This window comes from Raphanus sativus, unplaced genomic scaffold (assembly GCF_000801105.2).
Source record: "Raphanus sativus cultivar WK10039 unplaced genomic scaffold, ASM80110v3 Scaffold0888, whole genome shotgun sequence".
In the NCBI taxonomy this organism is placed as follows: domain Eukaryota; kingdom Viridiplantae; phylum Streptophyta; class Magnoliopsida; order Brassicales; family Brassicaceae; genus Raphanus; species Raphanus sativus.
Window position 1 is genome coordinate 17,532 of NW_026616202.1, and position 11,011 is coordinate 28,542.

At 37.0% G+C, this 11,011-nt stretch overlaps 1 pseudogene; it reads right to left on the reverse strand.

Annotated features, from left to right (window-relative positions):
* Nucleotides 1–1,532: 1,532 nt before the first annotated feature.
* On the reverse strand, nucleotides 1,533–6,617 carry LOC108851415 (protein DETOXIFICATION 17-like; annotated as a pseudogene).
* Between the last annotated feature and the right edge of the window lie 4,394 nt (nucleotides 6,618–11,011).

Genomic DNA, 11,011 nt, shown 5'->3' on the forward strand with positions numbered 1-11,011 from the left:
TTTTCTGTGCAACCTCATAACACATCATACTTTCGATTTTTTACATATCCTGATTATGTCAAACTTTTGAGTGTAGATTCAAAGAGATATGCACAAAAACACAGTTTATGATGTTTACATCTTCATTATTAATAAAATCTTTTAAAAATGAATCTTATATTCATTCCGTAGAAAATGTATTTTCTCAAATTAAAAATATATGATTTTTACACAACACCCAGGTAGTAAATGAGAGTAAAACAAACAACTACCTTTTGCCGCATGTCCGTAAAATAAGCATCTTCTTGCTTCAGAATTCAGAAAAATCTAAGACATTGTCAGGTTTTACGTTTACCCTTTAATAGTTTTAGTTTTTTACTCCTACTTTATAGTTACATAAGTGAAATTTCATAACCTTAACACAATCTATCAGTTTTGGTATATGTTAATAAGCAGATAAGCAGAGAAACAAAAGAATTCAAGCAAAGGGGTTTCCTCTAGGAATAGCAAAGATTATCACCTAAAACAATATTTCCATTCATAATGTTTTGAAGACATTTAATGCTATTTGTCTATATATACTCTAATTGTCTAAAAATATTAAATTGGAAGGAATGGAGTAGATACAAGTCCACATATGGGCGCAGGACACTAATTGTATTCAGGTAATTTGCACTCCCAATTTAAAGCAGCAGGATGGTGCGCACAGATCTCAATGTAGAAAAACATGGCTGGACATAACCATATTTACGAGTTGTTTCACCACTAAAGAAATTAAACTGTACTACAATTTATGATTGATAAAGACTTGGGAGTGAGACGTGTGAGACTATCATTATCGTTTAGAAATCCATCAGAATTTTAGTTTCTTGATAATATTGATAATTTGATATGAATCAGTATTACCGACGCTTTTGAATCATTGTCAAACTCCAACAGCTACATGATATATTCCATACTTCTCATTTTATTTTTCATTTTAGATTTGTGCAAATTTAATTTTGTACAAATTTTAAAAATATTTAATTTTGTATTTTTCTAAATAAACATCATTATTTATACATCTAATCATATTTTAATTAATAGAAAAATAAATTGTAACATAGTATTAACAAATTTTGCATTGATATATTAAAATAACACTTATTTTATAATAAAAAAATAAAACGATAATTAAGCTGAAAGAGAGAAACTATATTTTGTTACAATAAAATTTCAATAACTGTAAGCACTTTTTCAATTAATCTGCATAATTTATGATATGCCTTGATTTTACTATAAATGGAAAAATATAATCCAAATTGGTGTGAATAAATCAGTAAATGATACCAATGCCAACCCGATTATATATTCTTCTTTTTTTTTAAAATGTTAAATTGATTCAAACAAAAAAATATTTTTACAATGGATATTGCATTGTCTCCTGAGTTTATAATCTACTTGTAGTAATTTACAATTGGATTTGCATTGTAACCCGTATCATATGAATCATGGCACTCCATGTTGCTGCCTTCTTGCTAATATTTATTTATTTATTTTGCCATTCACTGGTATATTTAGTAATGAAGGTTCAATTGCTTTTTTCTTGTTGGTAAAATGCATGTTCAATTATTGCCAAAAACTTACTCTCTACTCGGTATAAGTTTCTTCTACCATGAATACTACATTACCAAAAGCATGTGGAAAGCTTCAAGCTCACCGAGAAGATGCAATTTGAAAACAGGACGATGCAAAAAAGACCGAAGTATTCCTGAGTGAGCCACTGCTATAGGATTGAGGCTTCAGCTTCTCTAACCTCATTATCCGAAGATCCGACTCTGTCTTTAGCTTTCTTGGCCTTTCAAAATAGCAGAGATAGAAATTACATAAAACGAGATCCTTGAACCAAAACTAGATAACACAGCAGACTTCTGATTACCTCTTTATCCCAGTTTGTAACTAATGTGATGGTGGAAAGAGACAGCACTTGAACAATTAAAGCCGTTACAATTCCCAGCCAAAGCCCCTAAAAATAAAAGCAAGTGATATTAATATATTATACTATGCACCTCTATTCTGATATCATGATGCTGTAACCAGTAGAGGATGTAGGTGAGCCAAGGAATTGTGACTAACAAATTTTTAATTTCTATAATATATCCACAATTCATTTATATTTTATGTTCATGTATGATTTGCCTCTCACAAAATAGTTTTCTAGATCCACCATTGGTTGTAACTTGTAAGATTAAGAATCTCTTGAGTATTCTTGTTTGATCTTACCCGACCACCAAGATGTAAATGGAAACCTAGTAATAACCCCAACGGAACTCCAACTAGATAATATGAGCCGAGATTCACACAAGCTCCAATCTTCTGCCATCCACACCCTCTAGCAACTCCTGTAATAAAAAAAAAACATACAACTAGGTTTCAAGTTTCAACATGCAAATAGTTGTTACTCTCACAAACTTTATCTTTTTGTTTTATTGATGGAAGAACCTGACAGAACGCATTGGAATCCGTCCAAGAAGTTGCCTGCTGCTACAATTGGTATCATTGATGCTACATAACTGATGACTTTTGGATCGCTGCTGAAAGCATATCCCAGTTTATTCCGTACCCCTAACAAAATTGATCCCATCATAATACCCTCTACGATTACTATAGCTACAACAACACGTACAGCCAGCTTTGCTCTTTTGGATTCCCTGCTCCTAGCTCATTCGAGATCCTCGTGCTAGTGACCGAGAAAAAAAACAGTGTTACCAACATTACTGAGTTTGGATCCTCATTTTTTTCAGGTTATTTGTGTACTTACCTTGCAGTGCCACCAAGGCCAACTGGTATCATCCAGAGCGTTAATGAAGTATTAAGGCTGAGAATTTGTAGAAATTAATAGAAACAATAATTTTGTATCAAAATAACAAAGATAGAATGTACAAATAATCTAGTCTTACCAGATTGAAAGAGTTGAAGTTTCTAAAACCGGATTAGGAAGTAGACCTGACAAGAGTACCAGAAGCTCGAACGACCATAGCTCTAAGCTATCAACCATGTTCACACCTCAGTCTCATGACACTATAAACAATATACAACCAACATGTACTAAATATATCATTAGAGTAAGGACAATGTACCAGACCATAACTGCGGAAGGGAAACCAAGCTTCATAAAAGCAGGGATGTGGCTAAGAGCCTCTATGGAGAAACCGGTCCATGTTTGTGAGCAAGAAGCTGAGAACTTAACGTAACACGAGAGAAGAATGACGTTGAGCCAATAAGAGACCGAGATAGCAAGAGCAGCTCCCTTGTGTCCTAGACCAGACTTCAAGACCAAGACCCAACAGAGAAGCACGTGAAGACAAGTAGTGATTCCAGAGCATACAAATACAGGGAACACGTTGTTCTGCGTTTGCAAGAACCTGTTTAGGCATTGAAGAAGCGCGTAAGCGAAGATGCTTGGGATCATGTATTGAGCGTATGAGCCTGCAAGCTTAGAGATGGATTTGTCTTGGTGGACATAGACTAGGATGTTCTCAGTGTATGACCAAATGATCGACAGAGGAATGGAGAGTATGAGCAGAACAAACATGGCTCTCTGCATGTAGATGCCTAGCTTTCCATACATCTTTGCTCCGTATGATTGGCCACAAAGTGTTTCCAACGCACTCGCTGTGCCCATCTGTTTGAAAAATCTAATCAAAAAGCCAATCCATGGTGTAGAGATCAAAGCAATTATGAAGAGAGAGAGAGAGAGAGAGAAGAACCAGGAAAGTGAAGCCGGTGACTGAGGCAAATGAGGTGGCTATGGAGGCAGCGGAGAGAGGAAGTGAGCCGAGATGGCCAACGAACATGACGGAGATGACTTGGAGAGAGTACTGGAGGAGGCTCACACCGATGAGTGGAGCAGAGAGCCAAAACTGCTTCTTCACCTCTTCCTTTACACTCTGACCAGTGTCACTGTTGTCTCCGACCATATGTCGAGCCACATGCGAAACTGTTGCAATCTGCTTGTCCGCTTTTTCAGTTTCTAGTTCCATTTCTTTTGAATTTTCCTTCAACACACCAACTTAGGACTAAAAATCTTATTAATATATTTCACCCTTGTTTTTTTAAGGTTAATGTTGAAGGTTGTTTGTTAACACTTGATTATCAGTAGCTATTAACCACTATATATATCAAACTTTTGCATTGACTATATATTTTTTTAACGTTTTTCGTCATTTGTGATAGCAAAAGGAAGAGTATTATATTATCGATCGTCGTAGTTGTTTGTAAACTAACGTTAACGACAAACAAAACAGACGAGAGCACTCTTTTTTAAGTAGACAGCATTAGTTTATCTTGCAAATCTCCTTAAAAACTTCTTCTTTTTTTTTTAAACAACGTCTCCTTAAAAACTCCAAAACTGAATTTTTATGACCAAAATAGCACACAAACAAAAATGACCAAAAATACTTCACTCAAAACGTATATATAACTATAAATAATTATTTAAATAAATAATTTTTAATATTACTTTCGAGAATACGTTTTTCAATTCAAAATATATTTTTCAAATGTTTTTTTTCGAAATTCAAATTTGAAATCCAAAATTCTTTTTGATACTATTTTAAAATTATTATTTTAATTTTTTAAATATTAATTTTAAAAAGAATATCTTAAAACCACTTCAAAACTTCACTCCTCAGATCTAAACCTTAATTTTAGACTATTTAACTCTAGAAGTATAAATATCATATAACATTTGAGTCATTTTGATTTTTGTGTATTATACTTAGGATCAAAACCGAGGAAATTTTTCTAGTTTATCATCTGAGTCAATCAACACAATTTGGACAAAACACTATTTTATTTGAGGTGGATACTGGATAGATCGATTGTAAGAGAAGAGAATAAAAAAACAACAGAACTCTTACATCATCCAGCAACGGTTCTCCTAGGCTTTCGGTACTTGTATTAGACCATCTCCAATGGTGTTACCCACCACTGGAGTCCTTAACAATATAAAACTAATTTATTTTGTTTTTCTTTACTTTTTAAATAGTGAAGGATTGTAGTTTATATTTTGTGTCCAATGGTATTACTTATTATAGAATCCTTAACTACAGATTTTGCAATGAAGCATACACACACCTGTAATGAATTTGAGCATTCCATCATATTCTCATTTGCATTTGGAAGATTCTCTGTATTGGTTTCTTTTATCGTTGGGTCAACAAACTCCAGACTGCAAGATAAAACCAAACATAATGAACACTTTGCAAGGACGTATGATTTTGATTATCTAAGGGTTTCAGATTTTTGACACAAGAGAAGTACCCAAGATGATCATAGAGAATCTTCAACCAAGGCTCTGCCTTCAGGTACTCCCCCACAATTGAAACAGCATCCACCACTTTACATATCAAAGACGATATCAGTGAAGTGCCACATAATCTCCCAGGAACCAAGAACCAAATAAGATGTTACTTAACTGTGGCAGCTCTCCAACGAGTTCCATAGCCTTAGGGAACCCATTTTTCACCTTGATGAAACCTGCAAGCAGCTAATAGACATCAAAGAAGGAAAAAAAAACATATTATAGAACCTATACAAAAACAAGATGTTGCATTTGGGCATATAAGAATGACATACCGTATTATAGGTAACAACATCTGGTTTAAGACCATCGCGCTTCATCTGGTCAAACAACTTGATGCAACTGTCAAGCTTCCCGTTCTTGACCAGACAGCTGCAGAGCAATCAGACCGATCCAAAGCCAGGTATTTTGACAACGGGAACACTGCAGTGCTCAACGCAGTTGGCTATCTCCTCTTGCTTCCTGCTTCGTTCTGAGGTCCATAGAGGAGAAACTCAGAAAGGCTCAAGTCAGTCACTCTACTCTCATTAACGACACCCTGAACACGATAAATACAAAAATGATCGTGGAAAATGATCGTGGAAAATGACTGGAAAATCATCTTCTGTCACCTACCAAAACAGAAACAACCACACACAAAGCTCTTGGATTCACTTTTCATGGCCATCTCTCTTTCTTGAATCTTCTTGTTCATATGTTCATATCTATTCTAAGAAACTATAGATAGCATCCATCCCCAGGAGAAACAAAAAAAAATAAAGATTCAAAAATCAGAATCTTCTTCCACACAAATCTAACCCTTATCAAAAAAAAACAAAACCATGAAAGATTAACCTAATCTAACAGAGGTGGAGAAGAAACCAACCTGAACGTCGAACTCAATGAAATCGATCGGAAACTTGGCTGCGGAATTGAAAGAGAGGATATAGTTTTCTTTATAACCCTCTGGTTCTCCGATCAGAAGATTGCAACACATTCATACCATTTCCTCTGTGTCCGATCACAGAAAACCCATTCATACCAAGGTCCCTAAGATCTCCTTCCTCTTCGTCTTTTTCGTCTTGCTCTCGATTTTTTTTTTCGTGATAAAGAGAGTGAATTTTTTTTTCACACGCGAAACAACCGGACCACTCACGCCTTGCCACGTCGTTAAGGATTTGATCCTTAAATCCCTTCCCGACGGACCAATCCTTAGCTCTATTACGAAAATTAATCATATTTAATTAAAACTACCCTAAGAATTAGCGCTAAGGATTCATCATCATCCCCATTGTGGGTGCTCTTTTTTTTTTTTTTTTTTTTTTTTTTGAATTGATGTTAAATTTAATTCAAAAGAAAAAGACCTTTGTACATCAAGTGTAACCTCATCCAAATTTTAAAACAAGCTTAAAACTTCAAACAGAACAACTTTTTAACTATCTTGTGCTAAACCAATAGATCATCCCCTTCCCAATATCCATATCTCCCTTCCTCTGCACAAGTGTAAGCTTGTTCCGCAAATTTTTATCAATGAGCTTTATTAACAAACTCGTTGTCGAGGCCTTCTCTCCATGCCTTCTTCTGTTCCTCTCCCTCCATATCATATATACTGAAGTTTGAAACACATACTTAATGATGAACTGTTTCATCTTCCCATTTGAACTGTCTCTCATTATTCTCATCAACTCCTCCCATTTTACTGTAGTCTTATCTAGTAGAACCCCCTTCATCAAAGTTTCCCAAATCTCTGCAGAATAACTGCACTCAAAGAAGAGATGCTCAACTGTTTCTAGTGGCTCGTTACATAGAACGCAAGATACATTTATGTTAGCTCCACCATTCCAGTTTCTCATGCGATCCCCTGTTGTCATTCTTCCTTTCATAGCAAGCCATAAGATGAAAGAGTATTTTGGTGTGGTATATTTGAACCAAACCTCTTTATGCCATTGACATTGTTGATGGATCTCTCTTGTAGCTCTCCATGTTTCACCCGAAGAGAAAGATCTCTTGTAATGACCTTTTGAATTTTTCCACAATGACACATCCTCCTCTTGCGTTCTCTTAATTTTACAACTCTCAATCTCTTCTTCTACTCTGTTGAGAATAAGAACACGGTGATTCCTTCTTCTATGCTTCCAGCTATCCTCCACTGTAGCTTCAGTTGAGATACCCAAGTCAAAGGGACTACCATTACCCAGTAAATCCTTCAAGCATCCAAGAGAAGACCAACTTTCATACCAAAAAGAAGCGCTTTTCCCATTTCGAACTTCTACTCGGTATAACTTCTTTGCTATCTCCCTAGTTTTCAGAATTTTCTTCCACATCCAAGACCCCAGCTGTGTATTCTCCTTAACCGACCATATAGAGCCTTTTCTGATAAGATAGATCTTGATCCAGTTCACCCACATCGAGTTCGTAGAAAGTATCCTCCAAATAAGCTTCAAACAACTGACCAAATTTATTTCTTTCAACCTCCTCACACCTAAGCCTCCTTCTTCTTTCTTTTTACAGACATCAGACCAAGCCACTCTTATCTTCCTACCATTTAGTTCAGGCCCCGACCATAGAAACTCTGAGCAAAGCTTTTCTATTTCTTTTAGGCAACCACTTGGAAGCCTAAACGCTGCCATCCAAAAATTCGCAAGACTATTTATCACTGATTGGATTAATTGGAGACGCCCTGCGTAAGACAAGAATCGTCCCGTCCATGAACCTATTCTCTTTCTTATCTTTTCTATGAGAGGCAGGTAATCCAAAACAGTCATGTTCTTCGTTAGCAGTGGAAGACCAAGATATCGAACAGGAAGCTTACCATTCGCAAAAGGAAAGTGATGGAGAATATCTTCTTGATTTTGCTCTGTAACACCCGCCAAAAACAAAGTTGATTTCTCCAAACTGATTTTGAGACCAGATATCTTGTCAAATTCTTTAAACACTTTCAGAATTTCCTCTATAGATCTCTTGGTTCCATCTCCAAAAATCATCAAATCATCCGCAAAGCATAAGTGAGTAAGGTTTATGTTCTTACACTTTGGATGAAACCCGAACCTCCCTCTCGCTGCAGCATCATCAAGCATCCTAGAAAGCACATTCATGCACACCACAAATAGATATGGCGACAATGAACATCCTTGTCGTAAGCCCCTCTTGCTCTGAAAATACCCAGCCAATTCCCCATTCACTTGAACCGAGAAAGAAGCCGTAGTGATACAGAGAGAGATCCAATGTATGAAGCGATCCGGAAGGCCAAGAGCTTTCAAAGTGTTGACGAGAAATGTCCATTGAACAGAGTCGAAAGCTTTCGATATGTCAATCATCATTGCACACCTTGGCGAAATATCAGTCTTGTGATAATCCTTCACTATCTCCGTTGCCAGTAAGACATTCTCCATCAGCAACCTCTCTTTTATGAATGCTGATTGATTCCACGTAATGCATTTGGGTAGAATTCTCTTCAGTCTATTAGCCAAAAGCTTTGAAATCACCTTATAGAGGACGTTACAGCATGAAATTGGCCTGTAATCCTTCATCTCCTTAGCCTCACTTCTCTTCGGGATTAAAGATAAGATGGTTGAGTTGAGTCCTTTAGGCAGAAACCCCATCAAAAAGAAAGACTGAACCGCTACAGTGACATCATCTCCAATGATTGACCAAGCTCCTTTGAAGAATTCTGTTGTATATCCATCCGGGCCAGGGGCTTTACTACCCGGCATTTTGAACAGAACTTCTTTAACTTCTTCTTTCGTGACCTCCCTCAATAGATTGGTACAGTCAGTCTCACTGCATTGAAAACCCAAAAGATCTTTCAAGTAATCAACCGTAGCTCCCTCATAATCTTCCGGCTGTGTTGACATGAACTCATCAAAGAAACGCTCTGCCTCTTTTTTAATTTCTTCCTCCTTCGTGACAGTTACTCCATTCGCACACAAGATCTCATGGATAGTGTTTCTTACTTCTCTTACTTTGGCAGCACAATGAAAAGTCTTATTGTTACCATCACCTACGTCCAACCAGTGGAGCTTTGACTTCTGTTTCAAACACTCCTCTTCAATTTCTGCTAACCTCTGCCACTTCTCATGCGCTTTGACTTCCTCTTTTATTGACTCTTCATTTGGCCTTTCCAATGTCTCCTTCTGCTTAAGACAAAGACTATTATAAGCTTCTCTAGTTCTTTTTGCCAAATCTCCCAGCTTCAATTTACTAAGCGACCTTAGAGGTTGTTTTAAGGCCTTTAGGTGCTTAGTAAGTCGGAACATAGCTGATGTAGAGTGATACAGCACCTCCTTATCTCTCCAGTGATCTTCTATAAGAGGCATAAATTCTGGCATCTTGGCTATCACATTTGTAAACTTGAAAGGCCTTCGCTTCCTCTCTTTTTCACCCTCAAAATGGATTCTACATCTCAAGTGATCTGAACAACCTCCTGCTTCAAATACACAGTAAGCTCTTTGATCATTTAGCCATTCTTCATTTATCAGAACCCTATCCAGCTTTTTGCAAATCAAACCCTCCTCTCTTTTATTACACCAAGTGAATAGTGGCCCATGATATCCCAAGTCTGTCAACCGGCAGTGACTGACAACCTCCTGAAACTCCCTCATACCGACAGGTATCCTTGCCGTGTTCTCAAAACCAGAGTGCTCTCCACCATCTAATATCTCATTGTAGTCTCCCATAAGAATCCACCTTTTATTTTTAAATATCGGCGCTTCATGATGACACCTTATATCCTCCCAAAGACTTCTTCTTTCTTCCACTGTGTTCAAAGCGTACACAAAAGAGCAGAAAAAATTCCTCCTTTTCACCCGGTAACAGAACAGAACAAGTGACAATTTGGCTGCTCTTGAACACCGGCGACATTCTCACTGACGGTTTCCACACCACCCATAGCCTTCCCAAATTATTATACTCATAGTTCGACATAAACTCCCAACCTTGAAAAACATTAGAAACAATTATTCCTGCCTTTTTCTCCTTTACTCTCGTTTCAATAAGACCTCCAAATAGAAAAGAATGATTATTAACCCAACTCCTTACCACTTCATGCTTAGTACTTTTATTAAAACCCCTCATATTCCAGAAGAACCCCGCCATTTAGAGATTTTTATTGGAACCCCTATCAATCACCACCCTGTGATTCGTTTTCGACTGCCTCGGAAGAGTTTGTCGAGCTCTCCCTTTCTTTATCTCTTTCACTTTATCTTCAATACTCTCCTCAAATCTCCTCTGATATACTTCATCTTCTCCTTCCTCCCTCAAATCTTCTTTTCCCTCCTCTCCCCAATTCCTCAACTTCCTCAACTTCCTCCTTATCTATTTCTTCTCCCTTCTCATTTGTATTTCTTAAAGCCGCAAATCTTGAAGGTGTTGCAATGTCATTGACCAAATTGCAAAGCCTGAGGTTTTGGGCTTCTATCTAGTTTTCTCAGCAGATACTGTTTTCCATCTTCTATCTCTTTTTCATCAGTTTTGCTTCCCATCATCATTCCCTTCGTTTTTCTCCTCTTCTTTATCACCTCCCTTTTCCTTTGACATAATAGCAGTTCCTCTATTTTTCCATCTTCCATCTCTTTACTTACAGAATCTTCCTTCTCCCCCGGCTTTTGAATCTTCTCCTCTTCTACAGATTCCTTTTTGTTCTCTTTGCAGAAGTTTCATAGTGGCCCATCTTCCACATTTAACACATCTCGGAGGCAACCACGGGTACAT